Source organism: Camellia sinensis, chromosome 5 (assembly GCF_055761805.1).
Source record: "Camellia sinensis isolate YWXY chromosome 5, ASM5576180v1, whole genome shotgun sequence".
Taxonomy (NCBI): domain Eukaryota; kingdom Viridiplantae; phylum Streptophyta; class Magnoliopsida; order Ericales; family Theaceae; genus Camellia; species Camellia sinensis.
Window position 1 is genome coordinate 39,078,549 of NC_138965.1, and position 16,775 is coordinate 39,095,323.

The 16,775-nt window shown below is 39.5% G+C and overlaps 1 long non-coding RNA gene across 1 annotated transcript; it reads right to left on the reverse strand.

Moving 5' to 3' along the window:
• Positions 1-14,817: 14,817 nt before the first annotated feature.
• Positions 14,818-15,371, reverse strand: LOC145790083 (uncharacterized). The gene is made up of 2 exons (XR_014328727.1): positions 14,958-15,371; positions 14,818-14,885 (listed from the first exon to the last, which is right to left on the reverse strand). It is a non-coding gene; the product is annotated as an uncharacterized LOC145790083 (long non-coding RNA).
• Positions 15,372-16,775: the final 1,404 nt, after the last annotated feature.

A 16,775-nucleotide genomic window follows, 5' to 3' on the forward strand; every position in this document is an offset into this window, starting at 1 on the left:
ACAATGCATGATGATTAGGCAAACAAAAACTAATCGATTGAATGTGTAGCGACCCCGGTCTTTTCCCATTTGATTATTGTATCCGGACTTAGGTTCCGTAGACTCTGTCATTGTTTAATTGTTGTTGTTGTCCTTTATTTTCTCATTTGGAGTTATAGGATGTGTTGGGCAGGTTTGTTTCAAGTTGGTTGGGTTTAGAAATCCAGTGTTGCTGCCCAGAATTTTGACTCTTCGCTCGAGCGAGAAGTTCTTCGCTCGAGCGATCTCTTTGTTTTGGTCCTTCGCTCGAGCCTGAGTAGCTTCGATCGAGCGAGGGTTGCGTTTTGAGTTAGACCTGAGAGCTGAGGTTTTTGGCTCGAGCGAGCTTTTCTTCGCTCGAGCGAGTTAGTTCGTTCTTCGCTCAAGCGATGGTTCCTTAGCTCGAGCGTGTGTCTGATTGCAGACCTGAGGGTTTGAGTTCTTCGCTCGATCGAGTTTTCTTTCGCTCGAGCGAGCTTTTGTGTTATTGGCTCGAGCAAGGCTCCCTTGGCTCGAGCGTAGTTTTTCTGTGTCTGGTCGCTCGAGCGACCAAGTCTTCGCTCGAGCGAGCTTGTCCAGCTTATATACGCAGCAGCGGGTTTTGATCAGTCTTTTTGATCTTCTTTTTGATCCCAAACCCTAGGTCCGACTTCTCTCTCTCCATACTCACCTTCTCTCTTAGATTTGATCCACTTAGGGTGTGTTTCTACCATAGATCCTTCATTAAAAAGATAGAGTGAGTCAAGGGCTTCCATTTAATCTGAACATTTGGCGATTTGGAGCACTTTGGTTTTTGGGTATTCATCTCTGTCTTCTCCATTTGGGTTGTTCTCTTCGAGGTAGGGATTTCCTACTCCATTTTATAAGTTTTGATCTAAGTTTTGGTATTTTGATAAGTTGGGGATACTTTGGTAATTTTGGGAAAAACCCTAGTTGTATTATTAGATTAATTTGTGTAATTAATTTATGGAACTGGGAAAAGATGGTTAAATTCATGGAATTGGGGAATTCATTGATTAAATGGCGTAATTGGTTAATTTGAATCATTTGTCTATTGAAATGTTGACATAGTTATTTTCGGTTTAGAAATAACTGTTTTGGGCTATTGGTGGAGGATAGTCGTGATTGTTGTAGACATTGCATGTGGATTAGGAATAACTGAAACTAATCACATTGGTTAAGTCATTAAATTTGTCTGTTGCATTGATACAGAAAATATGTGTGTTGATTGAGCATTGTATTTGCATACATGATTTTGTGTGGGAGGAGATAGGGGATGTACTCCACGGTTTAGGGGAAGATAGGGGATGGACCTCTAAACCGGATTTTGTTTGGGAGGAGATAGGGGATGGACTCCATTAGCATCACTTTTATGTGTGCTTATTTATATTGAAGTGTTTTATTGATACAGCACTAAAATGTGTATCAATCTGGAAGTATGAAGTGTTTTGATTTGAGCTTGAGTCTCATATGTTTGTTGATATTCGAAGGACGTGAATATGATATATGTAATTCACTGTTGTAAGTTTGGCCAGGTTCTGAGCCATGTTGATAAAATTGGAAAGTAAAACATGTGCTAGACAATAGTGTCATGAGACTGTAAAATGAAGTAATTGATTATCTTGGTTAACCATCTGTTGAATGCTATTGCTTTATTCATTGCTTATATGTGGTTTAGTATATTTCTACTGGGTTGTGGCTCACCCTTTATGGGAACATCATTTTCAGGTTCAGGTGATAAGCTACCTCCAAGGACTTAGCTTGGAAGGACTTGGATTGTGAAGACTATTTTTAGTTATTGGTTTTTCATTGTTAGTACATGTAAACACTCAAGCCTAGGGCTTTATTTATATTTGAGTTAGAACTCATACTTTGTGTTCAAGTGTTGGCTTGGAAAGATGTAAGCCGGTAGGGCATTTAATTTGATGTTACATGTAATGTTTTTATTTAGTAATACTCTGATGAATGAATTAATAGATTGTTTTCTTTAAATAATGCATGTTGGTGATATATGTATATTGGGTTTATTATGAGGGTGTTACAACTTGGTATCAGAGCGTACCGGGTTTGAATACTTTGGGTACGTGGGAAGTGATTAGTATCACAATGGGTTCGTCTCGTCTGATAGAGACTTAGTGTAAAGTTATATGTTTATGCGATAACATGTTTATGTGATTATATGGGTATGGAATGTAGTTTCTTGGATGTTGATGGGACCCTTGAGTTTCTAGTAGTCTTGTTGGAAAGGCACTTGATCACTGCTGCTTCCAACCGGAACTATAGTAACGCATTGGGACTATCATTATCCAGGAATGAAATTCGTAGGTGCTTATGTGATTATGTGCTTACGTGGAATGAATTATTGTTGTCCAATGCATTAGGACGCGAGTGTTTAGCTTCGGCACATTTATTAATGTGCTAATGTCTGTGTTTCCTTTATTAGGATGTCAGGACGAGGACGAGGACGCGGTAGGAGTGGTAGGCCGGGTAGGCAGGAGGTGCCTGTGCCAGAGGAGATTCCGGCAGTTCAGGAGGGAATTGGCCAGGCTAATGTGGCCGAGCCAGTAGGCCAGCAGGCTATGGGTGCTTTAGCCCGAGAGATAGCAGGGGCATTCAGGGAGTCAGTAGGTATCCTCAGAGCTGAGAATCAAGCTCAGGTTGTTGTTGTGGATACTGGACCTGCCTTTCTGAAGAGGGAGTTCTTCCGGTCTAATCCGGATGAATTTGTGGGTGATCCTAAAGAGCCGCTTAAGGCAGATGAATGGCTCGAACAGACAACGAAGACGTTTGATATGCTTGGCATCGAAGACGAAGGGTTGAAAGTGACCTTGGCATCTTTCCAGTTGAAGGGGGATGCGGGTCAGTGGTGGAAGTTTACTAAGGGGCGTATAGGAGGTACGTGGGAGGCTTTTGTGAATGCTTTCCAGGAGAAGTTCTTATCTCCAGCAGTCAGGGAGAAGCTGCGAGACCAGTTTTGTCAGCTTAAGCAGGCGAGTTCTTCAGTGGCCGAGTTTGAGGCTGCATTTACTAGTTTGTCCAGGTTTGCACCTGAGTTTGTGGCGTCTGAGGAACGCCGTTGTATTGAGTTTGAGAAGAAGTTGAGGCGTGGCCTCAAGCTGAGAGTTGGGGGTACTATGATTCGAGATTATGGGCGTATGGTTGATGCTGCAGCCCATATGGAGATCATGATGCAGGAGGAGGAGGAAGGACAGAAGGGCTCCAAGAGGAGTCAGGATGGTCAGAATGATGGCAGGAGACAGAAGGGTTTTAATCCACAGCAGTCTCAGGGTAGCTTTTCTAGATCGACTTTTCCTATACCGAGTGCTAGTTCGGGGAAAGGCAGTCAGGGAGACATTACCTGTTTCAAGTGTGGCCAGCTGGGCCACAAGTCTCCAGTTTGTCCTCAGAGGGGAGGAGTTCAGAGAGCAGCATCATCTTCGGCTCGATCTCAGAGCCAGGTTCAGGGTAGAGGCCAGCCACTCTCGTGTTATCAGTGTGGTCAGCCAGGGCATATGAAGAGGTATTGCCCGCAGTTGGGTGGCACACCTGGTGCATCTGGTTTGAGGCCGATTCAGGGTCAGCAGCCAGCTCAGTCAGGTCAGGCCTCGAGGGCCAATCAGGGGGCTTCATCGTCCCAGTCAGTGCAGCAATCTTATGCTCCTAGGGTTGAGCAAGTTGATCAGAGGTCGTCTGGGCGCGTGTATGCTGTTACCGCGCAGGATCTTGTGCCAGCACCATTAGTTGTGAGAGGTACCTTTTTGTTTTGCAACTCGGTTGCTAATGTTTTGATTGATACGGGTGCATCTCATTCCTTTGTGTCTGCTGCATTTGCATCTGTTTTGGAGTCGGAGTTAGCACAGTTAGCATCTCCTATATGTGTGGTGTCACCTCTTGGAGGTGAATTGATTTTGAAACAAGGCGTTAGGGGTTGTGATATAGAGGTTGATTATCATAGAATCCCATTTTCCTTTGTAGTTATGCCTATGAGGGGTTTCGATGTTATTTTGGGTATGGACTGGTTATCGTCATACCGGGCAGTTATTGATTGCTACCGCCAGAGGGTCACTTGTTGTACCGTGAGCGGAGAGTATTTTCATTTTTTGGGGGACCGGGTTGGTGATGTGTTGCCACCGGGGTATGTTCCACGAGGACGGAGTGAGCTTAGTGGGCTACTTGCTAACCTTTCGATTAGTGAGGATAATGAGACTTAGATTGTGTTGCCAAGGGTAGTTTGTGAGTACTCGGATGTCTTTCCCGAGGATCTTGTTGGTTTGCCACCGCATCGGGAGATTGAGTTCTCTATTGACCTAGTGCCCGGCACGGCGCCGATTTCTATGGCACCTTATCGTTTTGCCCCAGCTGAGTTAGTTGAGTTGAAGATACAACTCCAGGAGTTGCTAGATAAGGGCTTTATACGTCCTAGTGTTTCGCCGTGGGGAGCACCGGCCCTCTTTGTTAAAAAGAAAGGTGGTGCTTTGAGACTTTGTATAGATTATCGGAAATTGAATCGGGCTACGGTTAAGAATAAGTATCCTATGCCTCGTATAGATGATCTGTTCGATCAGTTGAAGGGTTCCCGTTGTTTCTCGAAGATAGACTTGAGATCGGGTTATCATCAGTTAAGAGTCAGGGAGGAGGATATTTCGAAGACGGCATTCCGTACGCGGTATGGCCATTATGAGTTTCTGGTGATGCCATTTGGGCTCACCAATGCACCGGCAGTCTTTATGGACTTGATGAACCGGATCTTCCGAGAATTCTTGGATCGGTTTGTAGTCGTTTTTGTGGACGACATCCTTATCTATTCGCCTTCTGAGGAGGAGCATGAGGCACACTTGAGGGTGGTGCTTGAGTTACTTAGAGCACATAGGCTGTATGCCAAGTTTGGGAAGTGTGAGTTCTGGCTGAGGGAAGTCAAATTCTTAGGTCACGTGGTGTCTGGGGAAGGAGTGTCTGTTGATACATCCAAGGTAGAGGCAGTGCAGGATTGGGCACAGCCTAAGAGTGTGTTTGAGATCCGCAGTTTTCTGGGATTAGCTGGTTATTACCGTCGGTTTGTGAAAGATTTCTCCAGATTAGCTTCGCCTTTGACTAGATTGACTCGGAAGGGAGTCAAATTTGTATGGAGTGAGACTTGTGAAAAGTCGTTTCAGGAGTTGAAAGTTAGACTGACCACCGCTCCAGTCTTGATTATTCCAGAGAGAGGGTTGGGTTATGCAGTCTATTGTGACGCCTCACGAGAGGGTCTGGGTTGTGTATTAATGCAAGAAGGGAAAGTAGTTGCCTATGGTTCACGTCAGTTGAAAATTCATGAGCAGAATTACCCTACGCATGATCTAGAGTTAGCAGCTGTAATATTTGCCTTGAAGATTTGGAGGCATTACCTTTATGGTGAGAAATTCGAGGTATTCTCGGATCATAAGAGTCTGAAATATTTGTTTACACAGAAAGACTTGAACTTGAGGCAGAGGAGGTGGATGGAGTTCATAGAGGATTATGACTTTGAGTTGCATTATCATCCGGGAAAGGCCAATGTGGTGGCCGATGCTCTTAGCAGAAAACCAGTTGGTGTCATAGCTAGTATAGCCATCCGAGAATGGGAGATGTTGGGAGCACTTGGTGAGTTTGATTTGTTACTGGGCGAATCTGTTGAGGCTGCGACCTTGTTTTCTGTTGTTGCACAGCCTACACTTGTGACTCGAGTGTTAGAGGCTCAGAGGGGTGACCTTGAGGTAGAATCTCTCCGTGAGAGGATTTCCGGTGGGAAGGGTGAGAAGGGTTTGACGGTGTATCCCGACCTGAGTGTGAGATACCGAGACCGTCTGTTTGTGCCGGAGTCTTACCGAGAGGAAGTACTCCAAGAGTTTCATCATTCACGCCTTGCGGTGCATCCGGGAGGTACTAAGATGTATCGGGATTTGGGTCGCCAGTTTTGGTGGCGGGGTATGAAGAGAGATGTGGCAGCTTTCGTATCTAAGTGCCTTACTTGCCAGCAAGTGAAGGCCGAGCATCAGAGGCCAGCGGGTTTGTTGCAACCCTTGTCTATTGCCGAGTGGAAGTGGGAGCATGTCACTATGGACTTCGTTGTAGGTCTTCCGAGGACTCAGCGAGGTAGTGATGCTATTTGGGTGGTTGTAGACCGGTTGACTAAGTCGGCGCACTTTATTCCTATGCGTGTGAGAGATTCGGTGGATCATCTTGCCGACTTGTACATTTGGGACATAGTGAGGTTACACGGGGTTCCAGTGACGATTGTCTCAGATAGAGATCCTCGTTTTACTGCCAGGTTGTGGCAGAGTTTGCAGAGTGCCTTGGGCACTAAGTTGACCTTTAGCACGGCTTATCATCCTCAGATTGACGGACAGTCCGAGCGTATTATTCAGATCCTTGAGGATATGCTTCGGGGTTGTGTGCTAGACTTTAGTGGGTCGTGGGAGAGGCACTTGCCGTTGGTGGAGTTTGCCTACAACAACAGTTTCCAGTCTAGTATCGGGATGGCACCGTTTAAGGCCTTGTATGGCCGACCGTGTAGATCCCCTGTTTGTTGGGCCGAGGTGGGTGATGCACCTCTGTTGGGTCCGAAGTTGGTGAGGGAAACAACGGAGAAAGTTGAGCTTATCCGTAAGAGGCTTGTTACAGCACAGAGTCGTCAGAAATCTTATGCCGACCGTAGGAGGAGACCTTTGGTGTTTGAAGTGGGTGATCATGTCTTTCTGAAGATATCACCTAGGCGGGGATTGATGAGGTTTGGGAAGAGTGGGAAGTTGTCCCCTCGGTTCATTGGGCCTTTTGAGATCCTTGAGAGGATTGGCGAGGCTGCTTATCGTCTAGCTTTACCGCCGCAGTTGTCCGGAGTACATGACGTGTTTCATGTGAGTATGCTTCGGAAATATGAGCCGGATCCATCACATGTGTTGGATTGGACCGATTTAGTGGTTGATAAGGATGTCTCGTATGAGGAGAGACCGGTTCGAGTCTTGGATAGACGGGATCAAGTTTTGCGAGGCAAAACCATCCCTTTGGTGAAAGTTTTGTGGAAACATCACGGAGTGGAGGAAGCCACATGGGAACGTGAATTAGAAGTCCGCGAGAAATATCCGGACATGTTGGTTGATTTGTAATCTTATAATTAGATTTTGTTATATTGTTGAACTTAAGCGCTTCATATATGTCTTAAGTTATAAAACATTGAGTTTGTGTTGGTAAATGGGTGTATCTTGAAACTTGCTTCATTATAGAAGTTTAGTGTAATATTGCATCTGTTGAGTACATTATTGAATGGGTTGTTTATATCATGCGGTTGAATATGATATGGGAATTATTAACATTGAAAGGAATAATGCATAATATTGATACAGGTTGAAATATATGTTGTTTTATATATATGTTGTGAGATGCCTCTTGATAAAGAGATGAAGTGACCAGTATTGGGTCAAGCTGTTTCTTATTGTTATATAATATCTTTGGGAATTGAGAGAAACTTGTTTTTTTTATTAAACTTATGCTTAATTTCGGGGACGAAATTCTTTTAAGGGGGGGAGGTTATAGCGACCCCGGTCTTTTCCCATTTGATTATTGTATCCGGACTTAGGTTCCGTAGACTCTGTCATTGTTTAATTGTTGTTGTTGTCCTTTATTTTCTCATTTGGAGTTATAGGATGTGTTGGGCAGGTTTGTTTCAGGTTGGTTGGGTTTAGAAATCCAGTGTTGCTGCCCAGAATTTTGACTCTTCGCTCGAGCGAGAAGTTCTTCGCTCGAGCGATCTCTTTGTTTTGGTCCTTCGCTCGAGCCTGAGTAGCTTCGATCGAGTGAGGGTTGCGTTTTGAGTTAGACCTGAGAGCTGAGGTTTTTGGCTCGAGCGAGCTTTTCTTCGCTCGAGCGAGTTAGTTCGTTCTTCGCTCGAGCGATGGTTCCTTAGCTCGAGCGTGTGTCTGATTGCAGACCTGAGGGTTTGAGTTCTTCGCTCGATCGAGTTTTCTTTCGCTCGAGCGAGCTTTTGTGTTATTGGCTCGAGCAAGGCTCCCTTGGCTCGAGCGTAGTTTTTCTGTGTCTGGTCGCTCGAGCGACCAAGTCTTCGCTCGAGCGAGCTTGTCCAGCTTATATACGCAGCAGCGGGTTTTGATCAGTCTTTTTGATCTTCTTTTTTATCCCAAACCCTAGGTCCGACTTCTCTCTCTCCATACTCACCTTCTCTCTTAGATTTGATCCACTTAGGGTGTGTTTCTACCATAGATCCTTCATTAAAAAGATAGAGTGAGTCAAGGGCTTCCATTTAATCTGAACATTTGGTGATTTGGAGCACTTTGGTTTTTGGGTATTCATCTCTGTCTTCTCCATTTGGGTTGTTCTCTTCGAGGTAGGGATTTCCTACTCCATTTTATAAGTTTTGATCTAAGTTTTGGTATTTTGATAAGTTGGGGATACTTTGGTAATTTTGGGAAAAACCCTAGTTGTATTATTAGATTAATTTGTGTAATTAATTTATGGAACTGGGAAAAGATGGTTAAATTCATGGAATTGGGGAATTCATTGATTAAATGGCGTAATTGGTTAATTTGAATCATTTGTCTATTGAAATGTTGACATAGTTATTTTCGGTTTAGAAATAACTGTTTTGGGCTATCGGTGGAGGATAGTCGTGATTGTTGTAGACATTGCATGTGGATTAGGAATAACTGAAACTAATCACATTGGTTAAGTCATTAAATTTGTCTGTTGCATTGATACAGAAAATATGTGTGTTGATTGAGCATTGTATTTGCATACATGATTTTGTGTGGGAGGAGATAGGGGATGTACTCCACGGTTTAGGGGAAGATAGGGGATGGACCTCTAAACCGGATTTTGTTTGGGAGGAGATAGGGGATGGACTCCATTAGCATCACTTTTATGTGTGCTTATTTATATTGAAGTGTTTTATTGATACAGCACTAAAATGTGTATCAGTCTGGAAGTATGAAGTGTTTTGATTTGAGCTTGAGTCTCATATGTTTGTTGATATTCGAAGGACGTGAATATGATATATGTAATTCACTGTTGTAAGTTTGGCCAGGTTCTGAGCCATGTTGATAAAATTGGAAAGTAAAACATGTGTTAGACAATAGTGTCATGAGACTGTAAAATGAAGTAATTGATTATCTTGGTTAACCATCTGTTGAATGCTATTGCTTTATTCATTGCTTATATGTGGTTTAGTATATTTCTACTGGGTTGTGGCTCACCCTTTATGGGAACATCATTTTCAGGTTCAGGTGATAAGCTACCTCCAAGGACTTAGCTTGGAAGGACTTGGATTGTGAAGACTATTTTTAGTTATTGGTTTTTCATTGTTAGTACATGTAAACACTCAAGCCTAGGGCTTTATTTATATTTGAGTTAGAACTCATACTTTGTGTTCAAGTGTTGGCTTGGAAAGATGTAAGCCGGTAGGGCATTTAATTTGATGTTACATGTAATGTTTTTATTTAGTAATACTCCGATGAATGAATTAATAGATTGTTTTCTTTAAATAATGCATGTTGATGATATATGTATATTGGGTTTATTATGAGGGTGTTACAGAATGTGTCATAGAATATGACGGTGGATTGAATACATTAAATTTATGTATTGATTGATTGTATATAGAACCCTTGTGTTTATATGCATTAGGTATAGAGGAGGAGATGGGGGATGTACTCCGCGGTTTAGGGGAAGATGGGGGATGTACCTCTAAACCGGATAGTATTGGGAAGAGATGGGGGATGAACTCCGTAGACAGAGCTCATATGCTTGTCTAAAGAAATGAAGATAGAGCTTATATGCTTATCTTTGAGAAGTGTAGATATAGCTCATATGCTTGTCTAGAGTAGTGAAGATAGGGCTAATATGCTTATCTTTGTGGAATGTGGATGTAGCTTATATGCTTATCTGAGAATGTGGGATATAGTTTTTATACATATCTGTTGAGGCAATGATAGAGATAACATGCTTATCTGTTGAAAAAGGGAAAATGAAAAGTAACTTGGACTCATAAGTCGTATGACATAAATATGTGATTTATGTGAATGTATCAGTATTGACCATCTATCAATTGCTAACATTTTAGTCATTGCTTATGGTTGGTTTAGTGTATTTCTACTGGGCTGTGGCTCACCCTATATGGGAATATCATTTTCAGGTACAGGTAGCATGCCACCTCCAAGGACATAGCTTGGGAGGCTAGAGGCGGGCATATCTTTTTGTCGTTTTATTTTGTTGTATTACATGTAATTTCAAGCCAAGGGCTTAAAGTGTAAATGAGTAGTACTCTTTGTTGTAACCAAGTGTTAACTTGGAAAGCTGTAAGCCCGTAGGGCATTTGCTTTTGTTGTTAACATGTAATACTTTTGTAAGGAACAACTCTGATGAATGGAAGAACGCTTATTTTATTGTCAATGCATGTCTTTATTGATGGGTTTAATGTTGTTATTTTGAGGGCGTTACATGACTTTTTGAATTTTTTTTTGGATTTAAAAAAAACGTATAAAAAGGTAGAGATGTGATGTGATCCAAAAAAGTCAAAAAGCTAAAAAAACTACTTTTAACCTCTTTTCCAAAAGAGACCTAAGTTTAATAACTAAAATACAAATTTTCTACCGATTTTAATTAACCGAAATAGGCAAATGGTGTAATGCTCCATTTGTTTGAGCGGAAAACATTTTTCAAAATATGTTTTCTGCATTTTTTGCTGTTTGGTACAACAGAAAATAAAAGTCAATAGAAAATATCTTCTACAGTTAATGAAAAATAAGCCTATCTGGGCGGAAATTGCTTTCCACTTTAAAAGGTGAAAAATATTTTTCAAACCAAAGTTTTTTCAATACTACTACATTACTACCACTGCCATCACCTCTACCACTTCCACAACCACAACTACCATCATCACCGTTGTTGCCACCATCACCACTACCGCCACACTGCCACCACCACCTCTATCACCCCACTGCCACCTCCACCCTACCATTGCCACTACCACCACCACTACCACTACCACTAATGCAACCATTATTACATTAATTTAAAAGACGTAACCAAATATAAGAAAACTTTTTTCAAAAAAATATTTTTCGCCAAAACAAATGAAGCATTAGATTGAAAACAAATCAAAAATTTAGAATTTAAAGTGATAAAATTAAAATTCAGATTTATTTTATTAGTAGGTAAAATTTGTGTAGTGTGGAGTCCATATGTAGAATAAATTTGAACTACAAGATGATAATTATTGGTAATTTCTAGGTAGTTAAGTCTCGGTTTGTAATATTACTGAGAAAAAAATGTGAGTTATTTGAAAAGGGTTTAGTTTATCTTAAGTTGTCATCTCAACTTGAGAGAGTGCTTTACTTTAGTAAGTAGGCCTATTTCGAAATTAATTTCAATAATCTGAACCATTCACCTTTTAGGACTTGTTAGACATAAATTGACATTGGTAACTATTGTCGGCGCAGAAAATGAAAAGGAGTAAAACAGAAACAGGGAATTGAAGATTTTATTTTCTTTAATTGATCATTGTACTATATCCGTACTTCAGAATATTTCATCTAATTGCATTAGATTGTGTTATTTTTTAAAAAACTATTAACTGATTCTTAGGTTGTGTTTGCTGTGATATATGATTTCCTTATGAATATTTAACCTTTTGCAGTGATGAGACAGTGGTATATTATATATAGGGCTAAACCTAAAGAAAGTTTAGCAAACAATCTTCACTTGCCAACGAAATGATCAATTTGTGGATTCAACATCGATTTCGGGAACTTATTTTCATAAGGGGTGCATCAATTAATCTTACACGTGTGGTTCATCCATGTTTTTTTTTTCTTTTTTTTTTTTTTAAATCTGAACATATGATCAATGCAAGTGTTGGAAGAGGTCCAAAGTTTGCCCCACCCAAATCTTAAACAGGAGAACAAGGTCATTTTGTACCCAAAATTTTGGTTCCGTAGGGTGTCTTTTTTGAACCTAGAAGAGGAAAAAGAAAAAGGGGGGAAATTTTACATTTTCTATTATTTGAAATAAGATATCCTTTTGGAAAAGAAAAATGGGGGAAATCTGATGTGTCACGTATCTGCATTGACCACATCATCAGCCTCTAATTGGAAAAGAAAATCTTTATTAACTTGACACATCAGTTTGTAATTCTTTATTTTTTATGTATTGCCATTATTGTAATAAAACTTTGTTCACTAATTTCAGATTGTATTGTGGCAGTCTACAAATCTAACACATCCTCAAAGGAATCCGAGGTAAGCAACTCTATTTACTTCCATGTTTTTGACATTAACTTCAATCCATTAACGCTTGTTAGAGAAAAGTTAATACATTGAATTGACCTCATGGACAAGTAAACACCATGATAGGATAAAAAAGGGATTTAGGGGGGGTGGTTTCCATCATATTTAGGGCTGATAAACATAGGTCCTGTTGATACATGGCCATTTGAAGGGGTCATCAGGAAATGAGTTTCTTGCACAAGTCCTCAAACTCGAATGTTTCAGCCTCAGCATGATTTACCAAAGTGCTAACATTCCAGTTTAAGGGCTTCAATGTTCTTTTCATTGACATGATGGAACTATGTACACTACAGGAAAAATGAGTATTAGCGGCGTTTTAAAAACGCCGCTAAATCCCTGGAAAACGCTGCTAAATGTTACAGCGACGTTTAAATTTTTCGTCGTTGATACGGCCGTCGCAATAGCTTTGCAACGTTTAGAAAACGTCGCTGAAACTATTAGATGGCGTTTTTTAAAGCGCCGCAAAATCTTTGACATCCGTCTCAACTTCCGTCCCAAACTAACGGATGACGTCACAATGACGTCATTTAGTGGCGTTTTTTCAAAAATGCCACTCTTTTTTTAAAAATTATTATTATTATGATGAAATGAAATATCAATTCCACCCCCACCCCACCCGCAGCTGTGTAGCACGAAAAAATAGCAAAGTTAGTTTGTTTTGTTTTTTTATTTTTACTAGTATTATTATTATTATTAAATGAAATATCAATTCCCCCCACCTATGCTGTTGCTGGTACAAAAGAATATGAAAAATAATACCAAAGTTGGCATTCTCGTTCATACTACAACTTTGGAAACAAAGTCAAAGAATTTAACTAATTGCACATTTCATACACAATACAATCCAGGTTTTCAAAAACAGAATCCCAAAACATTAAAAACAAAGTTCACTAGAACAATTACAACAAAAATACTCAAAACAATCATCAAACAAGCCTTTATCCCATGAAAATTGTGAAACTAAAAAGGATTATAGAACTAGCCGCCATAGCCTCCCTAATCGCACCTCTAGCCGCCTCTTTCCTCCCCTAATGTTCCCTTCTTTCATGTTCTTCTGGCACTGCCCAATAAAACTCTTCTTGGATGGTTTCAGTAGGCTTCTCCACCACTTCTCCACTGTCACATTCTTGCTCTCCAATTTCTTCTCCCTGTATGATATCAAATGATGCTATGCTCTATAAGTGATGGGAATATAACATATAAAAGTGAAATGCAACAGAAATTATCATGTGACCATAACATTATTAGCAGTGTCATTGAAAAAAAAAATTGCATAGAAAAGAAGTATACAAAATGATATGATATGAAATGATACGACAGAATTCTCTTGCTGTCAAAATTGCTCTATAACATTATTAACATTATTAGAAAACAAACACAAAAATAATATTTTGCCAACTAAATATTTTATCTCTAAAAATAATTTTATTTTTAAATTTTTATCTCTAAAACCTTAATTTGTTGTAATGTAGCTTTTCCACACTGACATATGATTATTTAAATGGGAGAATTACAATTTAGTGTAATAGACCAAAACTATCTATTGCACAAAATTGTAATTCCAAAAGGACCTTGAATGTGAAATTAGAGTAGTGTGTTTTGTTGAGAAATCAATTTGATACAGTTTTCTCATCAGTTGAAATTTTTGACAATTTGATCAAACATTTGTTTTCTTAGCAACAAAACTGAAGTTTTGGTACTATAGGGAATGGCCACTGATTGATGCGTAATTGCGAGAAACTGTAGGAAAAAACATACCATCATATTGATTGCATTTCAAACAAAGCATAGGATTGTTGTTGTTGGTACACATAGAAGAATAAACCCATATGGGATTTGGTACTCTTATATCTAGTCTTTAAGTCTCTCAAAAACAATTAAAAATTTCACAAATAACTGAAGAAAACAGTTGAAAACTGTTTACCAATTGAAATACCCAACAGCTGAATCCTCCAAATATGGCCAGTAATGCCTGTTTCCTAGATTTTTTTTCCTTGCTGTGCTTGGTCCCTTGTGGATGTGAGATGTGTGTGTGAGAGAGAGAAAGTTGGGAGGGAATGCTTTTACTGTCTGGGTGTACACCTTTCGTGTGGCACGTGTAGATTCAATTATCTAACTTCAATCAATACCCTAGGCTCAAAATGCTAAAGCATGGGGTAGTTAGATCACCAAAAGCCTTTCCCATCAGATAAACTTCAAGAAGGGACACGTGTTAGTTTTTTTTTTTTTTTTTTTTAACCATTTATTTTTGGAATTTACATATTTTATGAAATTGAGTTCTTAAAATAATGTTTTCAAAATATCAACGAGCTAATTCAATTAGACATCTACAAAATAAATGTGTCTGGATCACTCCAGACCTTTCTCTCTATGCATTCTAGCATATTAAGCTTGCAAACATTATCATGAAGAAAAAGAAATAGAAAAGCCTACATGTATTGCCACCATAAAAAAAAAAAAATTAAAAAAAGGCTGGAGACAGAATATACCTTTTCAAGGTATAATTTGTCATATCTACTTCTTCTTCTTCTTCTTTTCTTTCTTTGATATGTGAACCTGCATTTGATAAGAACAAATAACATAAATAAAATGTCATATTGAAAATTTCATAATTAACTATTTACTCACTTCCTCGGACGAACGATGGCAATTAAACGAGGAGGTGTATGCATGGGATTGTTGTTGTGAATGCACATGTGTAGCAGCTGGTGCAACAGGCCCACCCATGGCCTGTTGAGACTCCAATTGCTCTATTCGTGCTTGTTGAGCTTGGATTGTGCTTTGCATCTCCATTTGTACTTTCTGTTGATTAAGCATAGCATCCATCATCTCCTTCATTTGCATCTCCATTTGTGTTTTATATTGGTTAAGTTGCTCTTGGACTTGCGTTTGGATGATACGAGTTTGTTCTTGTGATTGCCTGCATCCGCCTCCAAAGACATCAGTCGGAGAAGGACCCAATCCGTATGTTCGAACACGACCAGGTCGCTCAGGCCCTAGAACCTGTGTGATAATCTCTTCATCTGTAGCATTGGATTGCGCCCCAAGCTCCTTTATTTGTGTCTGCGATTGTTAATTAGTTAATTAGCCACTAATAAAATTCAACCTACAAGCAAGACATAATAACGACCACTTAACTGCCATGACAACATCTAAAGACTAAAACGGAGCAGCATAGAAAGATGCTAAATTTCATATAAAAGGTACGAACTTGATGATTATGATGACCTCGTCCTAGGTCTGATGGGTACCATGTAGGATCATGAGTTCTATGTTATGTTGCTAGTTCTATGTTATAATAATGGTGCTACATACCATGACGTCAGCAACTTTATCATTACTTGATTTGTTATCCTTTGAGTACCCAGCCATCCACACCTCTAAGCGAGTAGCAGGAACTCCATTCTTCTTATTTGTTTCCTACAATTTCACTTAAAATTAAGTAACAAAATCAAAATATACAATTTCAATTTGAAATATAAAGAAACTATATACCTCTACTCGAACAATTGAGAATGGTTTTCTGCCGGTTATGTGATTTAATGTCTTCTTCTTCCGAATTTCTTTGTTTTTTGTACTTTTTTTCTATTACATATGAACACAAACACAAGATAATTTATTAATTAACAAACTCATCTTATGAGATTACAATAGAGTTCAATAAACAATTTAACACTAATCCCATGTAAAAGTACAATTTAAAATTCAATAATACCTGTGCTTTCCGAGTGCCCCAATAATAAACTAAGCTCCGCCATTGATGCTCGTGTACTCTTTCAGGTCGATGAGTTAACCTATCAGCATCATTGTCGAATAGCGTATATCCCATTTGTTTAACTCTAGCCTTCCACTCTCTCCATTTTTTTCCAACGGATGCCAAAACAAATTTCTTCATTGACTCGTCAGCATCTGTATTGACCTGCAAATAATTGGCAACTTTGTGACTATTGCATACACACAGCAGCAACAACATACACGCAGCAGAATACACAAGGCATAATATAAAGAACAACATACACATAGCATCAACTTTAACTATTAAGTACTTAACATACACGCAGCAAAATACACAATGTAATTTTAACTATTAAGAACAACATACACACAACAGTATCCCTTTTTTTTCTTTTTTTTCTTTTTTTAAATTTTAGATACGGTTCAGATACACATGGATACGTGGGAGATACGTTCCGCATACTTTTGGGATATGACAGGGTAGAAAACATAATTTGAAAACTTTTTTGTGGGTTAAACCATAAAGTCCATATTCCATTCAAAACAAGTCCATATTCTCTCTTTATTTTCATGGTGAACAATGAAGAAAAGACATGCCCAAAATAAGAAATGAAATAATTCTTTCACCTTTACTTCTCTCCAAATTCTCTCTTTGTTTTCCTTTGGTACATGACTCCAAGTTCTATAAGTGAGGGGCATAAGGTTCCCATC